We start from the raw sequence: 13,499 nt of genomic DNA on the forward strand, positions 1-13,499 counted from the left end.
ACGTCTTCCTTGATCACTCTGTATGTGGCATTCACCGCAGTAGTAGCGACATAGTTTATTCAGCTAGCATAAAACACTCGGTAGCCAATCACCATGTAGGCATACTTGACTGAATCATCTTTGATGGGATTGATAGTCATTCCCCATTGATCGCTCAAAGAATCAGTGAGCTTAGTCATTTCAGTCTTGATGACTTTCCTTAGGGCGGGCACCTCACCAATGTTGTAGAAACTGGTGACGGCATGAATTGCTTCAGGTGTTATGTGATGCATCCTCATGAGATACATTTTGTCCCCACAAACTCTGCTCAGGATGATGCAAATGTGTTCTTCAGTGAACTCTTCAAGAAAATAAAAAACATTATGTAGTTTCTTCCTCTCTAGGATGTTGTATTCTGGTTTGATTTTCTTGTCATCCCCATAGAACAAACCTAGCTGGGAATGAATTGCTAGGGATCCTAGGTCTTCCAATTTACAGTCAATGTACTCTGAAATATATTCTTCAACAATGAATCTAGCAAGTATTTGGGACAAGGCATTGTATTTCATTTTCCTTTGAATAAATTCAGCTGAGTCCATAGGTACACTAGAACTGGAGTGCGATGCAGAAGCCATGATTAACAAGAATTCTACGAAATACCTTCATAATTTTGAAATTTAGAGTTTTCCAATGCAACTCACACCACACCACTTCAGTTGCTTGATTATTGCTTAGTGTTCTTCACTGATAGGTTGAAAATATCTCTGGATTCTTTTGCAAGATTTGAATTCTTTCTGAATCGCAAGTCAAATCGCCTTTTGTAGCTCTACTCTTGAAAATTTCTTCACTCGTAAACTGATAAGTGAAAATAACGTTAGAAATCCCTTTTAAACAAATTATTCATTGACCATAATAAATGCATCATTGTTAGGGCATAAACCCTAATTTTGCCTTTTACCACTTCAAGTCTTTTGTCGATTGATAGGTAACATATACCAGTTAAAGTCTTTACCAATATAAACTGGGAGTTCAAAACATTTCACTGATTTGTTCCCCCTAAGATTTTCTGAAGCTCAGTTTGCCGGTTTAGAGACTTCCACACTAGGTGCAGAAACCGGTTTATCTTGTGACACTTCTTTAGGTTTATTTTTCCATGTTTTATTCATTCCCGCTTGAACAGTTTCAATATCAATATTGCCTTTTGGAGTGATCAGTATATCATCCGATAGGTTCTTTCTCATTCTCCAGGTTCTGGAAGTGTGTCCTAGTTTTTTGCAATGATAGCATACCATTCTAGGTGTTTTCCATGGTCCATTGTTCATACTACCATTCTTCCATCTGCATGTTACAACAGTGTGACCGCTACCATGATAGATCAAACAGGTTGCTCTCCAACTAGTTTTCACTTGATAGCCACCACCACCTGACTGATGGTCATAGGCATTATATTAGTTTGGATTCTCGTTCACAGTGGGTTCTGGGATAACTCCTTGAGTCCTTTGAGGATATATCCCAGTGTTGTGCAAAACAGACTTGCATTCAAAATGCTCTATGCCCAAACTTGTTGCATGCATAATAGTTTCCATTGAATTTATTGGATCTAGGCTTATTGTTTAGAAAATAAGGAAAATTATATAGGCCTTATTTCTACACACATTAGCAGTATGTCCTTCCTTGAGACAATTAAAGCAAACAGGTTTAAACTTTTTCTTATCTTTATCCTTTGACGTTGGTTACTTCTTTGATGCTACATCTTTTGTTCTAGAGGTCTCACCTTCCTCATAAGCGGAAAAACCAAGTCTAGTGGTATTCTTTACCAATTTTGTTGATTCAAGCTTTTACTCTAGCTTAGCAGTACTCTGATTGAATTTGGCAAGTATCTCCTTTGTCTCAGTGAGTTATTTGGAAATAGAAGCATTGGATTCCTTCAAGGTTGCATTCTCAGAAATAGTCACGTTTAGTTCACCTTGCATTTCTTCTTTTTCCAATTTACTCTCTTGGAGATGAGCGGTAAGGGCATTGATTTCTTGCTTCAGCTTAGAGATCTCATGATCATTGTCTTTTACCAGATCTTCAACTTTCCTTTGGTTCTTAAGCTCTTACCATATTCTGGTAGTCAGTCCTTCTAGTTCCCTTCTCAAGTTGGCATTGGATTCATTCAGTTTTTCAACTTCTTCAACTAGGGCATGCATGTCTGCTTCATCAGAAGAACTATTTTCAGTAAGCTCCATTAGTTTCTCAGCATGCTCTCTTCTTTTTGCCAGAGAGGCTTTATACTTGACTTTGAGTTCTTCATAGGCTTTCTCAATCTAAGTGAGACGATGAGTAAGTTCCCTCAGAGTGTATTCCCCCATATCTCCTTCCAAGTGGTTAGACTTATAGAAAGGTTGGCTCTGATACCAATTGATGAATACTAAGAGGGGGGGTGAATTAGTATACAAAAAACACTGAACTCAAACTTCTAAATAGTTTAGCAGATAACCGGTATGACTGATTCACTAATAAACTGGTTAAGATAAATGAAAACCAAATGGAAAACAAAGCATTCACCCACAAAAGCATAATCACCATAACACAAGATGTTTTGACATGGAAACCCAAATGGGAAAAACCATGGTGAGCAGAAACTCACAAGTAACTATCTACAGAATAGAAACCGGACCGGTTAAGGTCATACAATGTTCTTCACCAGAACAGATCCTATTAGGAATCTAGATCTTTGTTAGGAGATAAGTCCTATTAAAGACTACCTTGTGAGAGGATTTCAGATTCACAGTTGTGAACCACCTTGTTAGAGGATTTACAAAGGCTTTGCTAGGCCTACCCGGTTAAGGGTTTTAGACTTGTCGAAGATGTGAGTAATCAATAAGTGAGTGATCTAGATACTAGCACAATATGCTTGGTTAGATCCATGATAGCTCATTGTTAATGCAGTTCAACATTACTTCAGTCTTCAATATCTCCACACTCCTACTCTTCACAAAGACCTAATCTTCTTTTCTATGATTGCACATACAAAAACCCTCATCAACATCTAAAACCCTAGACATGATGTCCTTATAAAGTAATCCGATTTCATGTCAGTCCAATAGGATGAAACTACAAGTTCCTAGGTTCAGTGCATCTAGACACATTTGGTAACATGACACAAAATCACTGCCAAAGTGTCGGTGGATGATAACTCATCAAAGAAATACTGGTTGGTAACTCATTATAGAGTAATACCGGTTCATACAATTTACTAATTACTAGTTGTCAAAAATGAAGACTGGAAAAATGTTAACTACCACTTTGTTCCCTCATACCGCTTGAGATCTTCGAACCGCTTGAGTTCTTCATACCGCTTTGGGTCTTCAGTCAATTTCTAACTAGTAAGCATCTTCTGCAAAACACTGATAGTCTAAAGACTATAATACATAATACCGGTTGGAACAATTACCGGTTGAGCATAACTCATACATAAAGAAAGTGATCACAAAACAAGTGTGTGTCCATCAATGACAATCACAACATCATCAAAATGCCAACAATCTACTTCCTTTAATGATGTTGTTCCCTCTAGTACTCCTGATTCTTCTATTCAATTGTAATCTCCTCCGAAGGATATAGTTTCCCCTGAAGGAGTGCTCTCAGATGATTATTGGGGATCTCTAGACTTTAAGCCTACTTTTGTAGGAGAGTATAGAGTATCTTGGAAAGGATCTAAGACTGAAAAGGAGATATCTAAGGAAGAACCTAAAGAGAAACCCACTTTGTGGTTGCTTCTAATTCAAATAATTCTAGAAATTCTTCCTCTAATTCATATAGCACTAAGACCTATGAGGAATCACCATCTCTTTCCAATTTGGCATCTCTTTATGGTCTTGGTTTTCACATTTTAGCTAAGGGTGGCTATGATGGCAATGGTTGTGGCACAAATGAACAAGGAGTTAAAGTTCCTTTAGAACATAACATGCATGAAGCTTAATTTGAACTTCAATATAATCCTTCTAAGCCTACCAAAGAGTCTAAAATATCATCTCTCAATGTGAATGCTATATTTAGTAGTGATGATGACCTCACTTCAATTAAATCATCTTCTACTTATTTCAACACTCATCTCCCTCATAAGGAAATCTTGGTGATGAACAAATATCTTTATGAATCTCCTCAAGAGATATTTCTAATCCCACTTATGATGCTTTATTTTCTTCTCATTCTAAAATCCCTTTTTCTAGGAATAATGCTCTAATGAATTACACTTATCCCTCTCCTATGATTTATTGTGTGCAAGAAAAGTATGACTTAGTGGCCTATTATTCTCCTATAAACATGTTTTTAATCTCACTTATAATAGAGCATTTAACATGTCATATTCAAATACCTCATTCAATCTATCATGTCTTTAAATAACATTAATGGCTATTATGTTGCTCATCATTATGTGACATTGGTAAGCTCATTTGCTGGGGGCTCATTGTCATTCATGATGGTACAATTTCACATGCAATCATACTTTTGGAAGCAACATAATAGCCTATTTATATCTCATCTCTTCTCCCTATATATAGGGGGCAAGAGTGATTTCAAACATCCCTCCTTGAAGATTAAAATTTCCCCTTTGTGAAATAGTGTCTTATATAAGAATTTCTTATTGATTATAGAGGTGTATTCATACTTGAGTTCCTTCTCTCATATTGGAAAAATCATCCCTAATGGAGATCTTAAGTATATATCATTAATTGGGACCTCCTCGTTGGTGTTGGAAGCCTCTGATCATTCATCAATTTATTTTCCTCATTAAGTAGTATATTTTATAACAAACCCTTCTATTTTGTGCACATGCATATCCCTGATGAGGATCTCTTGCCTTCTTTTAGAAGATTGTTGTTATAAATAATCTCTCTTTGATGTCATCTTAATCCTCTACTCTTTCTGAAACTTTTGCATTCATTCATTCTAGAAGATGTTATATTTGTCTAAGACAACTCCTCTTGAAAGTAGATGTCTTTTGAATAAAGATCTCTTCTCCTCCAAGGATATCCTTTACACTTATATAGAAAGATATATGTTTTCAACTATCTCATTCTTTCTTGAAGAGTATTCCCTATCTTTCTTGGATTTATGACATTGTTGCATGATGGATATTTTCTTGGTGTCAAAGGTAGGTATCCTTGGTCTACTTTCCTTAAGATATCAACATAAAACTATGTTGATATCTTAAGCGGGGGCACCCACGCGTCTCCTTTTGTACTATATTTCTCTTGTTCACTGTATCTATTGAAAAATGGGTCATTCTCATAACCAAAGAATAGACTCTCAGAGTGAGGTGACGTCACTTATGCAGGGTGATTATTCTTGGAACTAGAGCACAGACTCTTAGAGCAAGGTGTCACACCTTTCTTGATATTTGTATTATACATCTTATACAGGTTGTAGAATAATCGGCCATAGACTCCTATGAAGTGCTTACACACATGCATGAGATTGAGTGGAACTAATGGTGTTCTCACTCTCCTCCCTTACATGGATCACCCAAACAAACTCTGGGGGCTAGTTTTCCATGTCTTTCTCTCCATGGATCACCTAGTTTTAGGGGTGAGTTGTCCATGGTTCCTTTTCTCGTCTCATTGATCACCAAAGTGTGTATTCATGCTTTCTATCTCTTCTTCCTTCTCTTTGCATTTTTTTCCATTTAAATATTTCATCTTGTGTTAGAGAGATCTCAAATCCTCACACTCTTTGTTGTGTTGGAATTGAGGCTTAGTTATCTTTCTTAACAAATGATTCTCCATTGGTTTTTGATCTTGTATCAAATCTTCTTGTGAGCATTTGTCATCAATCTTCTTTCACAATTTGATATGGTAAACATACCCTATTTCAACTCACTAAAATTATCAAGATGAAACAAGGGGGTATATAGCTACCCTTCAATTTTCATCACCTTCCTTAGTAAGAATTTAGGTGATTTTACCTAACATATGTTTTTGTAGGGTACGAATCCTAACTATGTGCTGCAGATGTCATTGGGGGCTTCATCCGACAACTTGTGGATATTTCAAATAACCAAAAGACAACTGAGGGGGGTGTGAATCAGTTGTCACATATTACAGGAACCATTAGCAATTTAAACATTAATACTAGAAGCCAAAACATTAATATTGGAATAAAAGTTAAACCAATTAATCATAAACAATAATCACAGAATAAAATCCATCCACATAACACCAATATTTGTACGTGGAAAACCCAATAAAGGTAAACACCATGGTGGGAAGCCTACCCACAGTCAAATAATACTTCTCTAGTAAGTATGTGAATTAGAATGAAAGGGCCTACACTTGCAGGATGGCCAACAACCTAGAGTACACTACTCATCACAAAAGGAGCCTCACTGACTACATATAAATCCAAACTACAATCCAGAGAAGTTTTGAACTGCAAAAGATAGCATCTCCAATTCCTGAGTACAATTCTGGTTAAGCTCAATACCGGAGGACTAAATCCTCTTACATAAACCTAGTTTGATCTCCAATGATTGACCAACTCCTTTGCCTAAATGATATTACATTATTCACACATTATATTCCTTGACCATGACCTCTTACAATAACCATGATAATCTACAATGAGATCGTACATCTATTTATACAAAACCCTCAACCATAAACAATCAGGTTGACCACCAGATAAAAAACCAATTACATAATTACAAACCATGTCGGCCTTAGACCAAAAAAATAATATCAACAAATAAGAAATCCCGAAAATACATCAATGGGTCCTATCCACACGTTACATTAAAGTCAGTCCATAACCTAGATCAATCGGGACCGAGTATAAGTCCACATGTTTTAGCAATGATCTCCATCCGTCAAGTCTCAAACACAATCACCAACAACATCCTAAAACTCCATTAGAAGCTACACCAACACCACTTATGCAATTCATCAAAGATCTCCATCAAAATCTCTGTTGCTGAAACCCTCATCGGAACCAGAAACCAATCTTCTAAGATAGCATCCAATCTCTAGACCAAAACCAACTGACCAAAAATGAGTATAAGTATCATGAACAAGCCAATTCCATCGCCAAACTATACCAGAGCCTACCGGATCATGCTAGATCCAATTTAACCAAAAACCACTCAACCTACTGGGACCACAAGGATGCTGGTAAAGCATCCAAACAGCTAGTATTGGCATCAATGACAAAACATCAATGCAACACATAATCAATTTCCCCAAATGGCCATCAATCTCCCCCTTTGGCATTGATGGAAATAGCATATGTGAAAAACATCTAAGTACCAATAAATGTCAAACAAGTCTCCCCTAATGGAAGACAACCAACAAACTCGCACATATAGCTCTGAATTTCAATATTTCCCCCTGTGAATAATATCTTTGTAAAACTCTAAATTTCTTCTTCTTATTAATATCTCTCCCTGTTTCTTTTTCTTTTTCACTTTCTTTTTCTTTTTCACATCAATATCACTCCCCATTTGACATCAATGCCAAAAATCTGACAAAAACATCAAAGCAAAAACATAAGCATCTTAATCACAAAGATGACTACTCCCCCTAGGCAGTAGCATCCCACATCAGTGCTGAAATGAATAGTATCTCTGATAATACATGTCGGACTGATTCCAAACTGCATCAATCAAGTCTCTATCGGAGGGGTAGAATCTCCCAATTTTTCTCTCAGTTACTCAAATGATTCCTTGGATAAAGGTTTAGTGAAAATATCTGCAATTTGCTCTTTAGTGTTCACATAAATTAGTCTAACTTTATTTTCTTCCACATTCTCCTTCAAAAATTTATACTTGATAGATATGTGCTTTGTTTTAGAATGAAATACCAGATTCTTTGATATATCAATAGCAGCAGAGTTATCATAGTGAATAACTATCGATGCACCTCAATCCACCTTTATATCCTTAAACATTTGCTTCATCCATAAAACTTGTGTACAGTTAGTAGCAGCAACAACATACTCAACTTCAGCAGTAGATAAAGAAGTACATGCCCATTTCTTGCTGATCCATGAAACCAACTTCTTTCCTAGAAATAAAGCTCCACCGGAGGTACTTTTTTGGTCATCAACATCTCCAGCCCAATCAACATCTGTATATGCACATAAAGTAAAGCTATCATCCTTAGGGTATCGCAAGCCATATTCTGATGTACCTTGCAAATATATAAAAATCCTTTTCACTGCCATCTCATGATTTTCTCTAGGATCACTCTGAAATCTTGAAGCAATACAAACACCATTCATAAAGTCAGGCCTAGTCTGAGTCAAATAAAGAAGACCTCCAATCATAGAGTTGTATCTTGTAGGATTTACCGGTGTAGAAACATCTTTTCTTGTCAATTTATCACTTGTAACCATAGGAGTACTTACCAGTTTAGAATCTCCCATACCAAATTTCTTCAACAATTCCTTAGCACATTTAGTTTGATAGATAAAAAAATGTTTTTCAGTCTAAGTAATTTGCAAACCTAAGAAAAATTTCATCTCACCAATCATAGACATCTCAAATTCTTTCTCCATATTCTTAGAAAATTCTATGCATAACTTATCTTCACCTCCAAAAATAATGTCATCAACAAATACTTCAATAATTAGTATATCATCATCAGTGATTTAATAATATAAATTACTATCAGCACTACCCTTAGTAAAATCAAGCTTCAAAAGATATTTATCCAACCTTGCATATCAAGCTCTAGGTGCTTTATTCAATCCATATAAAGCTTTCCTTAACCTGCAAACCATATTTGTATCATCTGATAGTGAAAAACCATCAAGTTTCTCAATATAAACTTCCTCATCAAGATCCCCATTCAAAAATGAACATTTAACATACATCTAATAAATTTTGTAGTTTTTATAAACAGCATAGGCAAGAAATAATCTTACAGATTCAATCCTAGCTACAGGTAAATTTAATTTTAGCAGCAAGTGCCTTCTCTTCAGGTAAATTATCTTCTAGTGTCAGATCATCTCCCTTGATAGCTAGGAATACCCATTCCTTCCCATTGTTGGATCCACTAGTAGAGTCTTCTGTCAGTTCATCATATGAATCAGTAATGCCTTCTTGATCCACTATGTAGCATGATTTGTCTCTATTTTTCTTGTATTTATACTTGTTATGATATCCAGGGTTAGGCTTAAATGATCTTCTAACTCTTTCTTCAAATCTTGAATTCCTTTCAGGACATCTAGATGCAAAATGATCAATCTTATTACATGAAAAACATTTAAAAGGTGATTTTCCTTCATACTTACTTCCTACTGGTCCTTTCGGTACTCTTCTAGCAAATAGTGCTTCAAGTTGCTCAAACTCATCATCTTCTCTTTTCATATCATCCAACTCCTTTGCATATAAAGGTTTCCAATCTTTCTTACCGGTTGTAGATGTAGATGCATGAAAAGCAGGTTCAGTCTTCACATCTCCAGAAGGTCCAAATTCTTCAAGCTCAAAAGCAGATAGTTTCCCAACCAAAGTATCTATGTTGACACATGTATTAGTCATTGTTCTTAACTTGTTAATAATAGTAGCCTTCATTTTGTAAGCCGGTGGTAGGGATCTTAGGACTTTAGAAACAATTTCATCTTCACTCAAAGTTCCACCACAACATTGAATTCCCATAACAATCTCATTTACTCTTTCCATGAATGCAGTAATCCTTTCATCTTCTTCCATCTTTAGGTTTTGATATGTCACCCAGTAACCATCAAGTTTAGCAATATTCACTGTAGGGTCACCTTCATTAAGAGTCTCCAACTTATCCCATATAGCCTTGCCAGATGATTTGTCAATTAATCCCATTATTTTTTATCAGAAAGTGCACACAAGAGGGCTTCTCTTTCTCTACAATTATTCTCAAGATCCTTGTCCAGGTTTTTTGGAGGAGGATTCCCAGATCCCAGATTATAGGGTGTGAGACTATTCTGTGTGATCTCCCAAATCTCCTTGCCAAGACATCTTAGATGAGTCTCCATCTGAATCTTCCATACTGTGTAATTTTTTCCATCAAGCCTCAAAATATCCCTTCAAAAGATAGCTCCAGAAGAACTGGGTGAAATTGAACTATTAGTTGCCATAGAATCTTCCTCAAGCGGTTAAGCTTTCTAAAAAGAGGACCAAAGCTTTGATACCAATTTTTATACAGTTTAAATAACCGAAAGACAACTGAGAGGGGGGGGGTGAATCAATTGTCATAGATTATAGGAACAATTAGCAATTTAAACCTTAATACCGGAACTTAAAACATTAATATCAGAATGGAAGTTAAACCAATTAATCATGAAAAATAATCATAGAATAAAATCCATCCACATAACACCGAGATTTGTATGTGGAAAACCCGGTAAAGGGAAAAACCACGGTGGGAAGCCTACCCACAGTTAGATAATACTTTTGTAGTAAGTATGTGAATTACAATGAAGGGGCCTCCACTTGCAAGAAGGCCAATAGCCTAGAGCGCACTTCTCATCATAAAAGGAGCCTCATTGACTACATATAAATCCAAACTACAATGCAGAGAAGTGTTGAACTGCAAAAGATAGCATCTCCTATGCCTAAGTATAGTTCTGGTTAAGCTCCATACCAGAGGACTAAATTTTCTTACATAAAACCAATTTGATCTCCAATGATCTACCAACTCCTCTGCCTGAATGATATTACATTATTCGCACATTACATTCCTTGACCATGACCTCTTGCAATAACCATGATAATCTACAATGAGATTTTACATCTATTTATACAAAACCCTCAACCATAAACAATCAGGTCGGCCACCAGATAAAAAACTGATTACATAATTAGAAACCATGTCGGCCTTAGACGAAACAAATAATATCAACACATAAGACATCCCAGAAATACATCAATAGGTCTTATCCACATGTTACATTAAATCCAATTCATAACCTATATTGACCGAGATGAAGTATAGGTCCACACGCTTCAGCACTGATATCCATCTGCCAAGTCTCGAACATGATCACCAACAACATCCTGAAACTCCATCAAAAGTTGCACCAACACCACTTATGCAATTCATCAAAGAACTCCATCAAAATATCTGTCAGTGAAACCCTCGTCAGAACCAGAAACCAGTCTTCTAAGCAAGGAGGATAGCATCCAATCTCTAGACCAAAACCAACTGACCAAATATGAGTATAAGTATCATGAACAAGCCAATTCCATCACCAGACTATATCAGAGCCTACCGGATCCTTTCGGATCCAAGTTAACCAAAAACCACTCAACCTACTAGGACTAGAAGGGTGTTGGTAAAGCATACAAATAGCTAGTATTGGCATCAATGCAACACTTAATCAATTCTACCAAATGTCCAACAAACATATCCTTTTTCATGAATGTTTACTTTTCTTTACTTTAGCTTTCATATGCACATAGTGTAATATGACCACTAAAGTGGGGGCTAAATGTAGTGTCATAAATTGTACACCCTTTCTAGGGTGGTACAATTTCACACTTAGGTTAGCACCTACTTTGGTGTGTCTTACATATTGCATTTCTAATTTCCTTTTAAGAATTTAATTAATTAATTTAATTAAATCTAAAGTCATCTTTCATCACTTTACATGTTATAAAGTTAGGCCCTTTACCCCAAGCATGCCCCTTTTCATTTTTAAATCATTTAATCATAAACCCTAATTATATCCTATTTTGACCTTTAAGGCCCAATTTTGCATATCAAAAAACCTCAAAATGAACGGTAACTTTGGGATTATCTCTAATATCATCATATCGAACGACCTTGAAATTTTGGTGAAAAGTTGGTCGGACCATGGTGGGAGTGCACATGGTCCTCAAATTTTTTCCTAAAATTTTGGGAGCATAAATCTATGATATTATAATGCTTAACCCTAAAATATTGGCGAGAAATTCAATTCCTAGGTTGGCCTAAAGATGAAATTAAGATCTAGGGTTTCATACATAAGGGCTCTCTTTCTTCATTTGAAGGCATCTAAGGAAATCGAGGAAAAAGATATTGAAGAAAGCATAAGGAGCCTTCTATGTAGTGAAAGAGAAGGCTAGGTGGAGTCTTCAACAACATTCAATAACATTCATCAAGCATTCATCATCAATTAGGATCCCTGAAGACATTGAAGAGTAATAGGAGATCTAGTGGCAATATCTCTCCCTTGGGGATCGATATGATTTCATGTTATTTTCATGTCTTTGTATGAGCTTCTTTACATCAACTTGAATATTTAAATTCATACTTTAGATCATTTTGCATCATTGATTTAGAGCATTTTCTTTGTCAATTACAAGCATTTAGGGTTGCTCTAGATTGTTTGCATTCATCCTAGGGTCTTGCATGCACACAAGATTCCTACACACACTATTTTACTATACAAATCGGATACTTGTGGAGGTAGAAATCACCAACAAAGGTGTTTGACTAAGGAAAAATCCTATATAGCCACCTAAACCTTCTCTTTTCAGTTGGAGGTGTAGAAATAGGTACCTGGAAGGACTTTCAGCTCAGGAAAAGACACAGGCACTGCCTAGAAACTCCAGATTTTCCCTAATCTTCCTAGGACAGGGGCATGGTTCCTAGGTCATGTTTAGGATAGTGGCATGGCACCATGGTCCCTCCACTTTTAGGTGAATTTTGACAGGTGGTAGCCTCAGGACCTTCAAATTTCAGCCTTTCAGTTGCAACTCTTTGTTAGATTCTTAGGGATAGTGGCATGGCACCCTGGTCCTAGTAAGTTTGGCTTAGTTTGCATCATCAGGTAAACATCCAGAATCCTCCCCCTTTCATGCTTTCAGTATCTCAGTTTCAGATCTGCAAGTTTGTTCAATTTCAAGTTCATTTATGCTTCATTCTTTATCTCCTAGTCTAGTTGATCATTCAAACCCTAGTTTTTCTCATCATTTGTAATAAGAGGAATAGAAACCATAGGAGATATTCCTTGTCTCTCTCTTTCTCACAAGAATTATCCAAAGTAATCTATCTCCCTAGGCTCTTTCATATTCCCAATGTGTCTACAAAAGAGGGATTAGGTCCTAGTCACCCAATCTTGCTTTTCCCACATCCACACATCTTACATCACCTTATAAAGAACTTTGTTAAGTCGGTTAAGAACCTTGGAACAATTCCCTAGGTTCATTGAATCTAGTCACTTTTTACATTTTCCCACTCATTACACTTTTCTTATGCTGGAAAAAAATTCATAACTTAAAAACATAACAATAAGTCTATCGGTTATCGATCAAACTAACTTTGCTTTATCGGTTCTTTATTCTTCTTGACTGTGACTAGAAAATCAACCATAACTCGCTCAATACACTAAATTTATTGATGCAGTTTAGAACATAGGTGCATTTTCCTATCTCCAACACTTATGTAAAACCATAATGTCTAACTCTTCTCCAATCATCTGTACTAGTTGCTTGATCATCGCTTTGTTCCTGTTTACCGGTTGACAACAAGTTAGCAATTTTGTTGTCTAATTGATTCCACTATCCGTTAGGCTATACG

Source organism: Cryptomeria japonica, chromosome 11 (assembly GCF_030272615.1).
Source record: "Cryptomeria japonica chromosome 11, Sugi_1.0, whole genome shotgun sequence".
NCBI classification, from domain to species: Eukaryota; Viridiplantae; Streptophyta; class Pinopsida; order Cupressales; family Cupressaceae; genus Cryptomeria; species Cryptomeria japonica.